This window comes from Mus caroli, unplaced genomic scaffold (assembly GCF_978045245.1).
Source record: "Mus caroli unplaced genomic scaffold, Mus_caroli_1 scaffold_14, whole genome shotgun sequence".
Lineage (NCBI taxonomy): Eukaryota > Metazoa > Chordata > Mammalia > Rodentia > Muridae > Mus > Mus caroli.
The window spans coordinates 85,020,085-85,036,936 of NW_028227269.1; the positions used below are offsets into that span (position 1 = coordinate 85,020,085).

General features: G+C 47.3%; 1 protein-coding gene across 5 annotated transcripts in view; it reads left to right on the plus strand.

Moving 5' to 3' along the window:
- The window catches only part of Esrrb (estrogen related receptor beta), a 157,306-nt gene that overhangs the window by 79,793 nt on the left and 60,661 nt on the right, over nucleotides 1-16,852 (plus strand). For 2 of the 5 annotated variants that reach the window (XM_029484332.1, XM_029484331.1), the window contains exon 2: nucleotides 879-941. The exons of the other annotated variants lie outside the window; for them this stretch is intronic. The gene's annotated coding sequence lies outside the window, so the exon portion shown is untranslated. The remainder of the gene's footprint in view (nucleotides 1-878; nucleotides 942-16,852) is intronic. 5 annotated transcript variants of the gene reach the window in all.

Consider the following 16,852-nt stretch of genomic DNA (forward strand, 5'->3'; position numbering starts at 1 on the left):
AGCCCCCCCCCCCTTTTTAATGTCAAAGCAAGGATATGAACCCAGGTCCACTCTGGTCCACCATGCTGGGTACACCCTCAGATGACGATTCCTGTATCCCTCTCCCACCTGATTTTAATTTTGCTCACTTAAGTAGTGTGGGGTGCACATGCCTCAGCCTTAGTCCACAGGCTGAGGTCAGGGAACAACTTTCAGGACTTCCCACCTTCCACCCTGTGGGTCCTGGGGATGGCGCCCGGTTCATCAGGTTTAGTAACAAGGGCTTCCTCTAACTGAGCCATCTCAACTGCCCCCACCCCCATTAGACAGAGTGTTGTGTATCCCAGGCCCTCCTCAAGCACACCATGTAGCCTAGGTTGACTTTGACTTCTGATCCCTGTGCCTCCAGCTCCCAAGTGTGGGGATTACAGCTGTGTGCCACCAAACCAGGTTTCCAGGGAACAGGTGCGTGCTTTGTGCTTCATGCAGGCCAGGCGAGTGAGTGCCTCCTTTTGTGACATTCCCTCCATGCCCCACCCCGCTAGAGTTCAGAGGCCATCCAGAGAGTGAGAGGTCTCTGTTTTGCTGCTCACAGACTGGACTTGTCACCTTTTCCTAGCGGGGGTCCAGCGAGTGACAGCCTTAGACATCACTTTCCCAGCAGTTGCTGTGGGTGCCAGATAAATTACACATGGGGCCCTTGCAACAAGCCCATAAGACAGAAGCACCTCTGTTCCTTGTTTCAAGATATTGCAGATACAGTGTGGAGAGGTTCTTTGACTGGCCCAGCATGGCTCAGCATTACAAGCACAGAGCAAGACTCAAGCTTGAGTCTGGTTCACTAGCCATTCCTGTGTTCTGTACAGCCAGCCCACTGACCCCCGTTTGCCTCTTTCCAGGCATGCCCAAAGCACAGATGCTGATGCTGTGGAAGGGACTAGTCACCATGGTGGTGCTTAAAGGTACAGGATGGGACAGTTTGTGGGTGGACTGGTTGATACTTTTGTTGCTTTTGTTTTTGAAAGGGAGTCTTGCTTTGTAGCCCAGGCTGGCCCTGAACCCCAGATAGTCCTCCTGCCATCACCTGCCAAGGGTTACAATTACAGGCATGTACTAGTGCATCTTCATTGATTGTTCCTCAATTGGGGGTGAAACCTTTGTTTAAAAAGAGGCTTTGGGTAATGTAAAGAAAGCTCCCTGTGATGGGGTACAAAGCCTCTTTGGAGCTCTGGACTCTTAGAAAGGCCTTCATTCGGAACCTGTGGACTCACTTGGAGAGTGGGTATAGCAACTATGGTTCTCATAGGAGAACCAAGGATACAAAGCATACTGTGGGTAAGGTATGTTAGACCCAGGTCTGGGGCTCTAACAGCCCCTTCCTTCCTCTCACCCCTGTGTTCTCTGTTTCTTACCCTCACTGTGAGCATTGCTCCGACTAATGGTGAATTCTTTCCTGGAGGTGGGGGTAGAGTGGGGTTAATGTGTCCAAGGTCATTTATAAGACACGGCTGGGGGATTAGGTAGGTGCCAAAGCTTAGCAAAGTTTCACGACAAAGAGAGGCTGTGACTCTTTCTCAGAGAATCTGACCCCCAAAGGCAGTTCCCAAAAGAAGCGTCAAGAATATGACCAAAGGCAGCATGGCTGGGAACAGAGATGTCCAAGGTGACCATTTTGAAGGAGACTGCACTCTCCAGGTATATAAATATCACTGGTCACAATGGGTCTCCTGACTTCACAGTCACAGTGGATGCCCTGGACCAGCTGTCCCTGCTTCGTGCTGTAAACTTGGTGGGAGTCCATGTAAGTCTCCGAGGGAACAATTACTTCATGAGTAGCTGTGGCAGCCACTGGTCAGGTTCCATCCAGTTCCATGCAGAATAAGCGATGGCCCAGCAAGATATCTGTAACTTTCTCATCGCACCTGCAAATTGCCAGACAGAACCCACGCTGGTTTGGCCTGGAGGACCAAATGAGCCAGAGCTCACGGAGCTTGCTGAAGGCCGAGGAAGGATGCTTAGCACAGTGGCTTTCCTGCTCGGAGCCCATCAATTAGCCTGCCCTTGACAATTAGCCTGGCAGTGGGACCCCGAGTGGGCAGCTCACCCCACTTTTCTCGTACTAGCATAAGATGGCATTATCCTCTGGAAAACCTTCTAGAAAAGTCATTTGGAGAGGCAGAGACCTAGGAGTTTTGAATAGGAATGTAACAAGCCCAGAGATGACCTCAAAAGCAGGCCTGCAGGTTTGAGAACAGAAGTAGAACATTGAAGGCAAAGAATTTTCCAGAACTCACGTCAGCTGAGATGACCATTGGTCTAGCTTTATTCTGTTGATGTGATGAAATTCTGACCAGAAACAACCTGGGAGGAAGGGATTATTTGGCTTATACTCTCTGGTCTCATCACTATGGGAATTCAGGGTAAGAACTCAAGGTAGGAACCTGGAAGCAGGAGTCATGGAGGGATGCTGCTTGCTGGCTGAACTTCTGGCTCTTTTACATGCTTATGCTGAGACAACTTTCCCTTCCTTCCTTCCTCCCTCCCTCCCTCCCTCCCTCCCTTCCTTCCTTCCTTCCTTTGTTTTTGTTTTGTTTTTTTTGTGACAGGGTTTCTCTGTGTATCCTGGAACTCACTCTGTAGACCAGGGTGGCCTCAGATTCAGAGGTCGACTTGTCTCCGTCTCCAAGTACTAGGAAGATAACTTTCTTATTACAGACAGACCACCTGCCTAGGTATGGCATCACCCTTAGTGGACTGGGCCCTCTGACATCAATTAATATTCAAGACAACCCCGCCCTCAGATGTGCCAACAGGCCAATCTGATGTGGGCAGGTCCCTCATTTAAGGCTTTGCTCTCTGCTCTAGACTATATCAAGTTGGTGACTGAAGCTAAGTAGGGTAAGCACCTTCCTTATTTTGGCAGGTAAATGGCTTTTTTTTTTTCCCATGAAAGATGGCTGTGTGGGCACCTATTCACCTTTAATGTTGTTGCTTGACACAGTGTCATCCCTGTATTAGGGGCAAAGTTGATTGACAGTAGACAGAGAGGGTTATGCCCTAGAGATTGAAAGATGGGGGAATCCTCTCACCCAAACCTAGCAACCAGAAGCTAGGTGAGGCCGTGCAGGGAGCTCAGAATAGAAAGCAAAGATGTGGGAACACACATTTGTGTCTGGTGTTCCTGAAGGTCCACCTATCCTGACAGGGCTCTGGCCTACCTCATGACTGTGACCTGCCTTTCTGTGCTGAGCCTTCAGCTGGTTGGTCAAGGCCCACCAACACTTAGAATGACAGCATGCTTTCATTTGACAATGTCAACTTTAATCTTATCCAGTTAAACCTTCAAAGAAATGTGTAAAACAATGGCTGGACAAATATGTTGACACTCTATAGGCCAGTTGAGTTGACACATAAAATAAAGATATAATTAGTTAAATGCATTTGTGAAATACTATAAACTATATGCCATACCTCTGCCCTTTGCCTTCCAGGCCCTGTTATTATATAAAGGTTTTAAGAAATTCCACGCCAGGCGTGGTGGCGCACACTTTTAATCCCAGCACTCGGGAGGCAGAGGCAGGTGGATTTCTGGGTTCGAGGCCAGCCTGGTCTACAAAGTGATTTCCAGGACAGCCAAGGCTGTACAGAGAAACCCTGTCTCGAAAACAACAACAACAACAAAAACAACAAAAAAGAAAAGAAGAGAAGAGAAGAGAAAAGAAAAGAAAAGAAGAGAAAGGAAAAGAAAAGAAAAGAAAAGAAAAGAAAAGAAAAGAAAAGAAAAGAAAAGAAAAGAAAAGAAAAGAAAAGAAAAGAAAAGAAAAAAAGAAATTCCACAGTGCCAGGCAGTGGTGGCGCACGCCTTTAATCTCAGCACTTGGGAGGCAGAGACAGGCAGATTTCTGAGTTCGAGGCCAAGCTTGGTCTACAAAGTGAGTTCCAGGCCAGTCAGGACTATACAGAGAAATCCTGTCTCAAACAAACAAACAACCAAACAAACAAACAAAACAAAAAAGAAATTCCACAGTAAAACAAACAAACAAAAGCCTTTCTGACTTATTTATGCCAAATAATTTCTTTTTGTCTGTATTTCTTTCTCCTTTTAAAAAAAGATTTATTTATTATTATATCTAAGTACACCATAGCTGTCTTCAGATGCACCAGAAGAGGGCGTCAGATCCCATTTTGGGATGGTTGTGAGCCACCATGTGGTTGCTGGGATTTGAACTCAGGACTTTCAGAAGAGCAGTCAGTGCTCTTAACCGCTGAGCCATCTATCTCTCCAGCCGTTCTTTCTCCTTTTTAAAAATTCTTTTTCTTAAGACAAGGTTTCTCTGTGTAGCCCTAGCTAACCTAGGACTCTCTCTGTAGATCAGGCTGGCCTGAAACTCACAGAAATCTGCCTGCCTCTGCCTCCCAAGTGCTGGGATTAAAGGTATGTGCCACAACTGCCTGGCACTAGTTTATTTATTTGAACATGGTACATTTTGGGGAAAAGAACATATTAAGTACCATCTAGTTGAGTCCAAGGCACACTATACCAGGACTGCTAACTGGCAACTGTGTGTACTCGGTGTTGCTCAGAGCCTCCTCTGTCTGCAACAAATGGCTTTGGCTTCTGGCTTGCTCTCTTCCATGCTTTCTGCTCTGCTGTGCCAACCTACGATCAAGGACATTGTGCAATGGAAGCTCCCAGGTCCCCCTCATGGTCTCCGGACATCTAGAAGTGAAAGGACTCAGAGAGAACTGTTTTAAGAGTTGCTTTTGGTTTTTGAAACAAAGTCTCACCATGTAGTCCAACCTGGACTAGAGCTTTCAGCAGCATCCCAAGCCTGCCTCTGCCTTCCAGCGTCTGAGATCACTGGCTCGGCACTTGCTAGGTATTCACTCAGGCCTGAATGCTCAGCCTGGCGCACACACACAATCATCTTTCCAATTACCCTTTGAGGCCCACGAGAGTATCCTAGTTGACAGATAAACAGACTGAGAGAGGCTGTGGGATTTTGCCACAAGTCAGGCTTTTTAGATCCTGACCTATGTTGAGTTCAGAGCAGTGATCTGGCCACAGCCTTGTCCGGGTGGGTGTCATGGGTAAGGGCAGCTCTTCAGAGTAAGGGAGCTAGCTACCCAGCCATACTGTTTGGGTGACTCAGTTCATCTGAAAGCCCTTGGTCGACAAGCAAGCGCTTTGGTAGCAGAAAGAGTTAGGAGAGAAGGTCAGGGCTGGGGTGAGCCTAGGGCTGTGTACTAACCTGATATTCCCACACCCAGAGGCATTGTCAGAAAAATAGGAACACTGGGCACAGACTGTCCTGAGCTGCCATCTGCCTCGCTGGTGAAAGATCTTGCTGAGTTCTGGTTTCATTAGCTGTGTGAGGGACCAGGACTCTTCGGAGGCAAACATGACAATGGGCAGAAAGACCAGCTAATGAGGGGCAGGAACTTCTGATCTAGTGCTAGGTGTGTCTTGGAGAAGTCTGCCTACTCTCTAGCACCCAGCATGTTCTCTGCTTGTATTCTAAGTTTTCTGATTTGCATGAGAGCATTCCATCAAGAACTATGTGCGTGTGCAGGTGTGCATGGGAATATGTGTGTGTATGAACCATATGTATGTGAGTATGTGAGCCTGTGTGTGTGAGCATTTAGTGTGTAAATGCATGTGCAGCCAAGTTGTGTGTGTAGATGTATACAGGAGTGACTCTGTTATCTGCTTACCAGGGACTGGCCTTGCCACCAAGGTGCCCTTAAATAGTATATCTACATCTATAGTGTGTAGACTATATGTAGATATATCCCTGCCTGCCAGTGAACTTTAAAACTATATTCCAACAGCCTTCTGTCCTTCTGTTCACCATCTGCCATTCTTACGACTGTAAAAACACACAAGTGCTCTAAACGTGCAACCAGGCTCCTATTATCACCACCCGAACAGCAGCCACATCCCCAATATACGAATGAATAACCAGACAGATGTGGTTACAAGGTGATCTTTTGGTCAGTGCCCTAGAGTTTTGTGGACATATGTACTGCTGTCCTTCCACTAGCCCTTCCCAGGACACTGTAGTTTACTGCCTCGGCCCCGACCCCAGCTTCTTCTTCACTCTTCTGCACACCGTGCTCCATCATGCAGTGCCTAGAGAATCATTGTGGCCACAGCTCCTGTCTAGTCTTTTGAGTAGGCTTCATGGTGGTTTGGCTTCTCCCTAAAAGCAACAGAGATCATTCAGAAGGAAGCATTTGAGTTGGCCTGCTGGCTCCTTGGTAAATCCCAATCCTAGAAGTGACTGTAGCCATGAAACAGTTATTTTTGCCAAATGAGGCTCATGCCTATAATCTCAGCACTTGAGTTCAAGGTCAGCTGGGTTATACAGCAAGATCTTGTCTGAGGAGGAGGGCAGTGAAGACTGGGAGTGGAGCTCTGTTCGGAGAGGGCTTGCTTGCCTAGCATTCACGAAGCCCTGGGTTTCATCTGCAGCACCTCACAGCCTGGGTGTGATGACGCACACTTGTAATCGCAGTACTCATAAGTTAGAGAGAGGAGAATTAGAAGTTCAAGGCCACTGTTGGCGATCTAGTGAGTTCAAGGCCAACCTTGGACCCAGCATGAGGGCAGAAGGGAACCTGGGGGTCCTGGAACTGGAGGCCACACCAACAGGGGTGGAAACTCAGGCGGACACACTTCTCCAAAGCAAGCTAAGTGAGGAAGACATTAAGGAGAACTTAAGTTGTCTGGCAGTTGGAGGGGGGAGAGTTTTCAGAGTCGGTAGGGTCAGTCCTGGGGTAGGAGCCAGCGGTGTCTCAAGTCAGTTTTCTCTTGAAGCAGGAATGGGACTCTACCTTGAGCCTGTGAGTCCACAGGCTCAGCAGAAGAGGTACATGGGTCTGGAGAGATGGCGCAGAGGTTAAGAGAGATGTCTCAGGGAGTTTGTACTGCCCCTGAGTTTAATCTGTCCTCTTAGCGCCAGGATTCTTAGCACTCCTGTATGTCTCTAGGCTCATAACTGCCTATAACTCCAGTTCCAGGAGATCCAGTCCCTCTAGCCTCTGCAAGGATCCAACTCGCATGTATACCCTGCTCCACGTAATTAAAATATAAATAAATAAATAAATAAATAAATAAATAAATAAATAATCAATCCAACCTAGTCTACAAAGTGAGTTCCAGGACAGCCAGGGCTATACAGAGAAACCCTGTCTCAAACAAACAAACAAACAAACAACAACAAAATGTAAATGAATGAATGAATGAATGAATGAATGAATAAAAAGAAGTCTCTATAGCAGCAGCACACACTCATGAGTACCTCCTTCAGAGTGAGGGAGGCCTAATGTAGCCAGGATGTCAAATACATAACAGAGTTTAGCTGCCTCTCTGGTCTTTTCCTGTCACTCTGGACATTACGAACCTTCTTATAAGAAATGTTCTTTAAAGGCTGGCCTTGAACTCACCAAGGTAGCAGAAAATGACCTTGAATTCTTGGTCCTTCTTCCTTTACCTCCCTAGTAGTAGAGCTACAGGTATTCAATGCTGACTGACTGACTGATATTGATTGATGATGGATTGATGGATTGATTATTTGAGTTTTATTAGAGTTGCTTACGGAGCATGGGTTAGGGGTGGTTAGGGGTGATCAGCAACAGCATGGAACCTTCCTAGTAACTACACCACTGAACAGAATATCTCTCCCTCCCCGAAACCATTAACTATTAACCTCACCATGGAGGGTGGGGCCTCGTGAGCTCCTCCTTCCAGATTGATTTTTGTTTGTTCTGAGACAGATTTTGGATGCTGACATGGGAATAAATATCCCCTTCTACCTGAGTGCCATTTGTAGCTTAAATTTTCTTAGAAAGAATCTCAGAGGCCAGCGGTGGGAGTGCACATACATAATCCCAGCACCTCGGGAGGCTAAGGCAGCAGAATTGCTGTGAGTTTGGGACCAACCAGAGTTACAACGTGAGACCCTATCTCAAAAAACAAAATAAAGTAAAAGAAAGGAAAAACTTGGTTTGAGACTAACCTCCATGTCAAGTTTCAACTCACCCTGGGGTACTTTAGTTCTTGTTTAAGAAAGAAAAATGAAAAGGAAGAAAGAAAGCCTGGTGTAGTGACCAAGACCAGTATCATAGGACACTTGGAAAACGTAGGAGAATTAGGAGTTCAAGGTCACCTTCAGCTACAAAGCAAGTTTGAAGTTACCCTGGCCTATAGGACACAGACCAAACAAGAAGAAGAAGGAAGCCATTAATGTTCTACAGACAGATAAGCAGTTTAGGAGAGTGGGGCATGACCCTTTGTCACTCCAAGCTGTCAAAAGACTACTCAGTACAAAAGTCGGGTCCTGTTGGGGCAGTAGGGCAGTAGGGTTTCATTTAGGCTGAAACCCTTGCAGTTGATATGGATGGGAACTGTGCTGTTCTGGAAGTGTGGTTTCTAGGAGTGCAAAGGCTCTTCAGGATCCATCTCCTGATAATCTCACCAACAGGCACCTGAAGCGATACAGCTCCTTGAAGCTTCCTTGGCCTGTGTGAGCGGCCTACGGTTCTGTCTGGTCTAGCCACAGCATGGGTGACTGTGGTACAGGACCACAGGCTCCTGGCAGTCTAGTTCTCAGATCAATGCTAACAGCACATGGAGCTGAGGCTCTGTCAGTCACCATCAATGACAGGGCCCATCTTTTCAGTGATGGGGTATCAGGCTTGAGATGTTTACGTCCCCAGAGTGCCTGGGTCCTGGTCACCAGACAGCTTTGAGGAGCCATCAGGAAGTGAGAAGGGATTTAGTGTAACCTATAGTGTAGGGAAAAGGAATAAGATCACTTTGGCTGAGAATGGTTGTTCCAGAACATTCTATTTCCTTACCCTGTTGTCCGTATTCCCAGTTTTCAGTTACACAGCTGCAAGGTCAGGAAAAAAAAAAAAATCAAGTTCTTGTCTGAGGCCACACAGGCAACAAATGACCATCAGGTATAATTGTGAGATCAAAAGATTTAGGGGACAGCAAGCAGTGGAGGTGTACACCGTTAGTCCTAGTATTGGAGGATACCAGACAGTCAAGATGTCCACCTTTAATCCCAGCACTCAGGAGGCAGGGACAGGTGGATCTCTGAGTCTGAGGCCAGCCTGGTCTACAGAGAGAGTTCCAGGACAGCCTGGGCTACACAGAGAAACCCTGTCTCAGAAACCAACGAACCAACCAACAAACAAACAACCAAACAAAAGATTTTGGAGAAAGAACATCCTGATTAACTACTGGGTCCCTTCCTGGGTTTCTGATGGGCAACCATTAAGTGACAAGAGACACTGTGGGAAGAAGTCAGGTTTGGGTGAGGGTAGGGAAGGCTGGGAAGGAAGGAAGAGGAAGGACAAGGGCTGGCAACAGGCTTTGCCTTGATCCAGCATGGCCATTTTATTTCCCCAGACTTCACTCACGCAGACTCTCAGTAAAGATTTCAGCTCAATACCATTAGTGTCTATCTGCAGAGGCCCCTCATAAAACTGATTAGAAAGCGGGCTTTTGCATGTGGGGTGGGGACCGTGGGCCTAATCGCATTTGGGCACGAGATGATATCTAATTCCCTGCATAGAGCAAGCAGACTGGGGGGCCTCCCCTGGAGCCAGGGCCCCCCTAATTTGGTTTGCGAATACATTAGCTAAGCAGGCTGAGGGCACTCCTTAGGGGAGTGGGAACAAAGCACCCCTGGGGCCTGAAGGAGAGGAGTGACCACTGCTCATGAGGGGTGAGCTGTGCCCAACATTGCCCCTGGTGTATTTCTGATGATGAGAGGAGTGGGCGTTCAAAAGACTAAAGCAGCCATATAAGGATGTTGTTATTGATTGCTTTGCCATCTTTTGAGCCTCTTTGTGTACTCTCCTGTTTTGTTTTTCCATATAATAATAATATTAATAATAATAATAATAGGGCCCAGAAAGGTGGCTCACTTCCTGCTCTTCCAAAGGACCTGGGTTCAGTTCCCAGCACCCACATAGCAGCTCACAACCATCTGTAACTCCTGTCCCAGGGGATCCAATGCCCTCTCCTGGTCTCTACAGGCTCTTGAATGAATGTTGTGACCAGACGGACATGCAGACAAAACAGTCATACACATAAAACGTTAAAATAAAATATTTTTAAAAAGCTATGCCCTGATGGTGCCAAGAAGAGGCAGAGGCAGGCTGATCTCTGAGTTCAAGGCCAGCCTGATCTACAGAGTGAGTTCCAGGACAGCCTGGGCTACATAGAGAAACCTGGTCTAGAAAAACAACAAACAAAGGAACATGGTGAGAGGAGTGTGGTTCAGTTGGCAAAGTGCATGCCTGTCAGTCACAATGCCCAGAGTTCAAGCCCCAGCATCCCATAAAATCAGTCACTCAGGAGGTGGAAGCATTCATAGGCAGCTTTGTAAATCTCTCCAACAAGAGCTGGCGAGATGGCTCAGCAGTTAAGAGTACTTGCTGAGTTTGCTGGGGAGTTTTTGTCAACTTGACACAAACTAGAATCACCCAGGGAAGAGGAAGCTCAATTGAGGAATTTCCTCCATCAGATTGGCTGGGCGTGGAGGTGTGGTTGTCTGTGGGGCAGGATCTAGCTTAACAGTTGATGTAGGAGGCTCCAGCCCCCTGTGGGCAGTGCCACCCCTAGGCAGATGGTCTTGGGTTGTACAGGACACCTAGCTGAGCAAGCCGTGAAAGCAAGGCAGGAAATAGCCGTCAGCCTTCCTCCTTGGGCTTTCTTCAGTACCTTTCAGCTACCTGCCTTGAGTGCCTGCCCTGATGTCCCTTGGTGATGGGTTGTGACCTGGGAGCTGTAAGTTCAAACCCATTCCTCCACAATGTTGCTTTTGGTCAGGGTTTCATCACAGCAACAGAGAAACAAAGTAGAACACTGATTTTTCCAAAGGACCTGAGTTCAATTCCCAGCACCCACATCAGGTGGCTCGCAAGCACCTGTAACTCTAGATCCAACAGATCTGAAACCCTATGGCCTCTGCAGGCAACCTTCATGCATGTGAAAGCTCTCTCTGTCTCTCTGTCTCTGTCTCTCTCAAACACACCACAAATACATATCAATTAACTAAAAATAAAAGTACCTCTCCAATAAACTTATAGGAGAACCCTAGCTGTTCCCACTTTGCAGATGGGTAGAATGGAGGCTCAGGTTAGCTAGGTGACAATTGCTGAATGACAAGCCCAGGAACCAAACTGTAGATGGTCTGGCCTCGGATCCTGGGATCTTTCAGTGATTCAAGGTCCTCAGTGGTGTGCACAGGAGGCTACTGACAAAATAAAAGGACATACTTTGGTTTTCACTTCTAGAACTGTTCCTTGCTGTTACTTTTTGGCTTGTGCTTTCTCAGAGTGGGATGGAAACTTTCAAGGGCTTCTTTGTCGGGGTCTCTTTTGGTGGGGGGATGGGGCATGTGCTGCCTTTGATGAGAGCTTGGGGGAGTGATTTGTGTGACATTCGACAGCTTTATCTAGATCTGTCTTCTTTCCTGCTAAAAGCTGTGTGTTAGTTGAGACAAAAGGATGTTCAGGACCAATAAGATGGCTCAGCAGGTAAAAACACTGCATCAAAGCCTGATGACCTGGGTTGGATCCCTGGAACCCAGGTAAAGATGGAAGGAAAGAACTAACCCCCTGCCAGTTGTCCTGTGTCTTCAGCAGTGCACCACAGGAAGTGCATGTGCAAACACACACGAGCTAGTCATTACTAGTACTGTGAGCTTCCGTTCCTCTAGACCCCTGCCACGGTTCTGTTTAGACCTCCTCAGGACCTCAGGAGGCTGGTTTTCCTCTTCCCTGTAGTGAAGCACACTCATCTTGAAGCACACTCAATCTATGCCCAACACAACCCACCCAGCTCCATGGCTGCCCCTGCACCACTGTCTCTCTCTCACTCTCTCTCTCTCTCTCTCTCTCACACACACACACACACACACACACACACGCACACACACACACATACACACACACACACACACACAGCCTTGGCTACTGGGGTATGTGAAACCTTGTCTCCCAGCAAACAAAATAAAACCAAAGAGCGAGAAGCCAGGCCCAGCACTGGGGACAGAGGCAGGCAGAGTTTTGTAGCCAGGGATACATTACTTCCTTATTCTGTGCCAGTTGCTTCTTCCGAAGTGTAAGAATACAGTTGTCCTTATATTATTCTGCTTTTGATGGCTTATGTTTTTTTTTTTTAATGCATTTACATGGTAAGACAGTATTGCTTTAAATAAAATTAGCATCATGCCAAGGTCTAGGAGAGATCCAGGAAGTGTGATTTCTCACCCCGTTCCCTTACTGTAAACTTTAAATTCAGAGACTGGCCAATCATGGTGTACACTTTAATCCCAGCACTCAGGAGGCAGAGGCAGGCAGGTTTCCATGAGTTTGAAGCCAGCCTGGTCTACATAACAAGTTCTAGGCCAACCAAAGCTCTGTAGTAAGGCTGTGTCTCAAAACCAAACAAGCCAACAAATAAATAAATAGAAACGACTTTTACTTTCTCTGTATCCTGAATCTGATTTTAGTTTCTTCTTAACACAATTATTGAGTGCTTGCGGTTTGCTCGCTCAGCATCTGGTTGTATGGTGGGGCCGCAGGGTTAGACAATCCCTGAATGGAGCTTACTCTGGAAGGCCTGAGAGTGCAGAGAGGAGCTGTGGGGAACCACAGGAGTGGGAGGGGCTGGGTTTGGGGGTTTGGGGTAACCAGTACAGAATGGACTTGGCAATTTGTGATGTGCATCTCAGTTTTGCATTCTGAGCAGTTTGGAAGATGTGTATCCACCTGGCTGATAACGATTTTTGTCCTGTCGGGCTGGAAGCACTGAGTCAGGCTTCTTCCCTACAATCAAATAGCGCCAACCCCCTCACCACCCTCTCTTTGCCCCCCTTCTTTGGTAGCCTACAGGCTCTGAAATGCTTACAGACCTGCAGGAGCACAAGCTTCCTGCTCTTGTAGTGCCCTCTGCCCCTGTCCTACTACAACCCATGCCTCCTGGCAACCTGCCCCGCAAAGGACACTTCTTACCATCCTTTATCCAGAACCCTCCCCGCCCCCCAGTGAAGAAAGGTTTGTAGGGACCAGAACACCCCAGCCTGAAGCTGTGCTGTAAAATCCTGAATTGCGTAACAGCTGCATCATGGAGCGATTATTAGCCTTACTTAAAGATGTTCCATTTGCATGAGGATTAGCTTTGCGGTCCTTTAAATAGCTAGCTAGCTTTGCTGAAGCCTTCCTTGGTGCTGAGGAGAAAGGAGGGGCTGGAGAGAAAAGGGGGGCCTGCGAGGCAAGAGTTTTTGAGGCAGCCATAGGCCTGAGAGCCTTCCTTTCCTCTGAAATTCACCAGCTAGTCCTATTGCCTAATGACACCTTCTTATCTCTCAAGCCTGGCCTCACCTCCTGCAGGAAGCCTCCTCTAACCTCTCCTCCTCAGGAGTGCAAGTGGACGCTTCTCTGTGAATAATACTGCATTTTGTGATCCAATCGGACACATTAGGACACTTTACCACCTACCTAATGGCTTTATTGTCACTAATTACCTGGTGGGGGGGTTGTTTGTTTGTTTTTGTTCTTTGAAGATAGGGTCTAACCGGGTAGCTATGATTGGCTTGGAACTCACTACAAGGCTACATAGGCTGAGTTCAAACTTAGGGTAATCCTCCTGCCTCAGCTGAAGTGAGCCACCATACCTGGCTTCCCTGAATATCTTTAGGTGCAGAGTCTGTTGTATTTGACTCAATAAATGAGTGGTACATCAATATGAAATGCATGATACCTACTGTTTGTAGGAAGGACCTGTGTTTCCCCATAGGTGTACGGGTTGCTTGTAGAGAACCTTGTATTGACTCCCACAAGACCAAGAGAACACCAGCTCTGCTCTGGAAGGTATAAGCTCTCCAAAATGCTATCTGTGACTCTTCCCATCTATAGAGCCAAGTGCTCACTGAATAGGTTTCCCATTACAGACCTCAACCTAGCATTACAGTTCTCAACATAGCACTGAATCCCTGCATGCCCATCATAAGGCTTCCTTAAGCCTTGTGTCGCCATGGTAAACATCAAACTTTTTTTTTTTTTTTGGTTTTTCGAGACAGGGTTTCTCTGTGTAGCCCTGGCTGTCCTGGAACTCACTTTGTAGACCAGGCTGGCCTCGAACTCAGAAATCCACCTGCCTCTGCCTCCGGAGTGCTGGGATTAAAGGTGTGCGCCACCACGCCCGGCGGTAAACATCAAACTTATCCCGGCTAAGAAACAGGCTTTGCTCCATTGCTGTGAGCTGTATAAACTCCTCACGCTTCTCACATTCTGTTGGTTTTTCTGCCGGATGTCTCCTTCTCCAGACCCCACTCTTTTTTTTTTTTTTTTTTTTTTTTTTTTGTGGTTTTTCGAGACAGGGTTTCTCTGTGTAGCTCTGGCTGTCCTGGAACTCACTTTGTAGACCAGGCTGGCCTCGAACTCAGAAATCCGCCTGCCTCTGCCTCCCGAGTGCTGGGATTAAAGGCGTGCGCCACCACGCCCGGCTTCCAGACCCCACTCTTACATTTAGTTGTCACGTCTCTTGAGTCATCCTGGTCTGTGACATTTTCTTAGTTCCTTAGTTCTTGTGCCACTAATAGTTTTAAGGCACACAAGCTAGGTCTTTTCCAAGTCTTAAGCTGTGATGCTGAAAGGCCATGAAAGGTTAAAGTTGAATCCAGAACTCAGAAATAGTGGCTCTTTAGGAGCTCTGTGGGTGGGTCCCTGGAGCAGAGATCTGCAGATAGAAGTTCTTGGCCTCTTCCCTAAGCTAAGGTAATAAAATGCAGATGGAGGAAGACTGAGAGGGTGGGACAACTTTAATGGAAGTTGACACTTTGCAAGGCTTTTGAAGATAACATTCTCATTCAGTCCTCACAACACTTATTCTACCCTTAGTTTTGTTTTGTTTTATTTTGTTTTTTTTTACTGGCTTATTCCGGTTTGAAAGTAAAAGCTGGGACTTAGAGGAAATCAAGGACTTTCTGGAGGTCAGAGGAAGAGAGAACAGGCAGGTATTTGAACCTGGCCCATGGGCTCTGATGTTCCTCCCTTCTCGTGGACAAAAGGTTCCTGGGTGTTGTAAGTGGCAAAGCCTTGCCTTTGGCTCCTAGGTCATGGTCCCTGGCCCCTAACTTCTGGAAGCATAGCATTTTGACTGGCCAGACACAAGGAATAGAAGACAGTAAGTGTGGATTCCCAGTCTCTGTCTGTCATATTGATTCCAACCGTTGTTTTATCCGGCCTTTGATTCTGTCCTGTGGGTGATTTCACTTCTTGTTTGTTTGTTTGTTTTTTCAAGACAGGTTTTCTCTGTGTAGCTTTGGCTGTCTTGGAACTCACTTTGTAGACAGGCTAACCTCGAACTCACAGAGATACGTCTGCCTCAGCCTCCGGAGTGCTAGAATCAAAGGCCTGTGCCTTTATGTATGTGAGTACATTGTAGTTCTCTTCAGACACACCAGAAGAGGGCACCAGATCTCATTACAGATGATTGTGAGCCACTATGTGGTTGCTGGGAATTGAACTCAGGACCTCTGGAAGAGCAGTCAGTCAGTGTGCTCTTAACCACTGAGCCATCTCTCCAGCCCCGAGCTTGGGCATATAGAACACTGTGCAGATGTCAGGTTGTTTGTTTGTTGGTTGGTTTGTTTTTCTGGTGTCCTTACAACAGACCAGTGCCATGGAATTATTTCCTGGGACCAAGTTTACTGGTGCAGTATCTAAGGCTCAGTGGCATGTGATGGCATCTGAGGTATTGCTGCAAAGCTGGGAGCTGAGGCTGGACCCCCACGTGGTAGCTTACAGGTCCTACCCTTGCTGGCATGACTGGCACTCTCCTTCCTCCCTCTCATGCTGATTTCCCCAGAAGCAGAGCCTCAGTCTCCTCAGTGCTGGCGGAAGATAACCACCTCCATCTCCCTAGCTTGGGGCAGGACCACAGCCACAACCAGCAGCATCCCTGCAGGATGAGCTCTGAGTCCCGAGCCAACCGTAATTGAATTGAGGAATACCATTTTGATGGAACCAACCAGCTGTTAATTTATCAGATCAATAGTTAAACTTGAGGGTCAGTCAGTGGTGAGTGACAGCGTAGCCAAGGGCAACCCTTGCAGCAAGCCTCAGCCCATCCCACAGCAGCTTGGATTAGGGAGGCCAAAGCTGGTGATGATGTCACTCCTGCCTCCCCTTTTCAAGTGATAAAGTAGGACCAGGAGATCTAGCTTAGTGGGCGAGTGCCTGCCTAACACACACAAAGCCCCAGGGTCAAACTCCAGCACTGCCTTAAATAGGCATGGTGGCACAAGCTTGAAACCCTAGCTCTCAGGAAGTAAAGGCTAGAAGAGCAGAAGTTCAAGGCTATGCTCAGATACATTGCATGCAGAGCATGGTTGAAGGCTAGCCTGGGCTATATGGGCTTATGCTCTTGACAAAAAAAAATAAAATAAAAATTACAAATAGGGTGCACACGCGTGTGCCCTGCTTCCTCATTCTCTTCTTGTATCTGGTTCACTTTGTAGACCAGGCTGGCCTCGAATTCAGAAATCCACCCGGCTCGAGATGTCTAGTTTTAATATGGCATGTTAATTACGTAAGCCAAAGGGGGCTTTTGATTGCTGGACTGCAGTACTTCAATAACTGAACCTTAGCGGTCAGCCTCAGGAGGAGGAGGAAGTGGCCAAAGGAAGGGATAGACCCTGGTGACTAGCTTTAGGAACGTAATGGTTTTTAGCAAGGCAAAGGGAATGGGGGATGAAGGGTAAGTAAGGCCTGTCAGAGCCATGTTTGCCAAACCTGGGCCTGTTAGAGCCCTTGGTACTTCAAATGTGAAGTAAACAGAGATTAT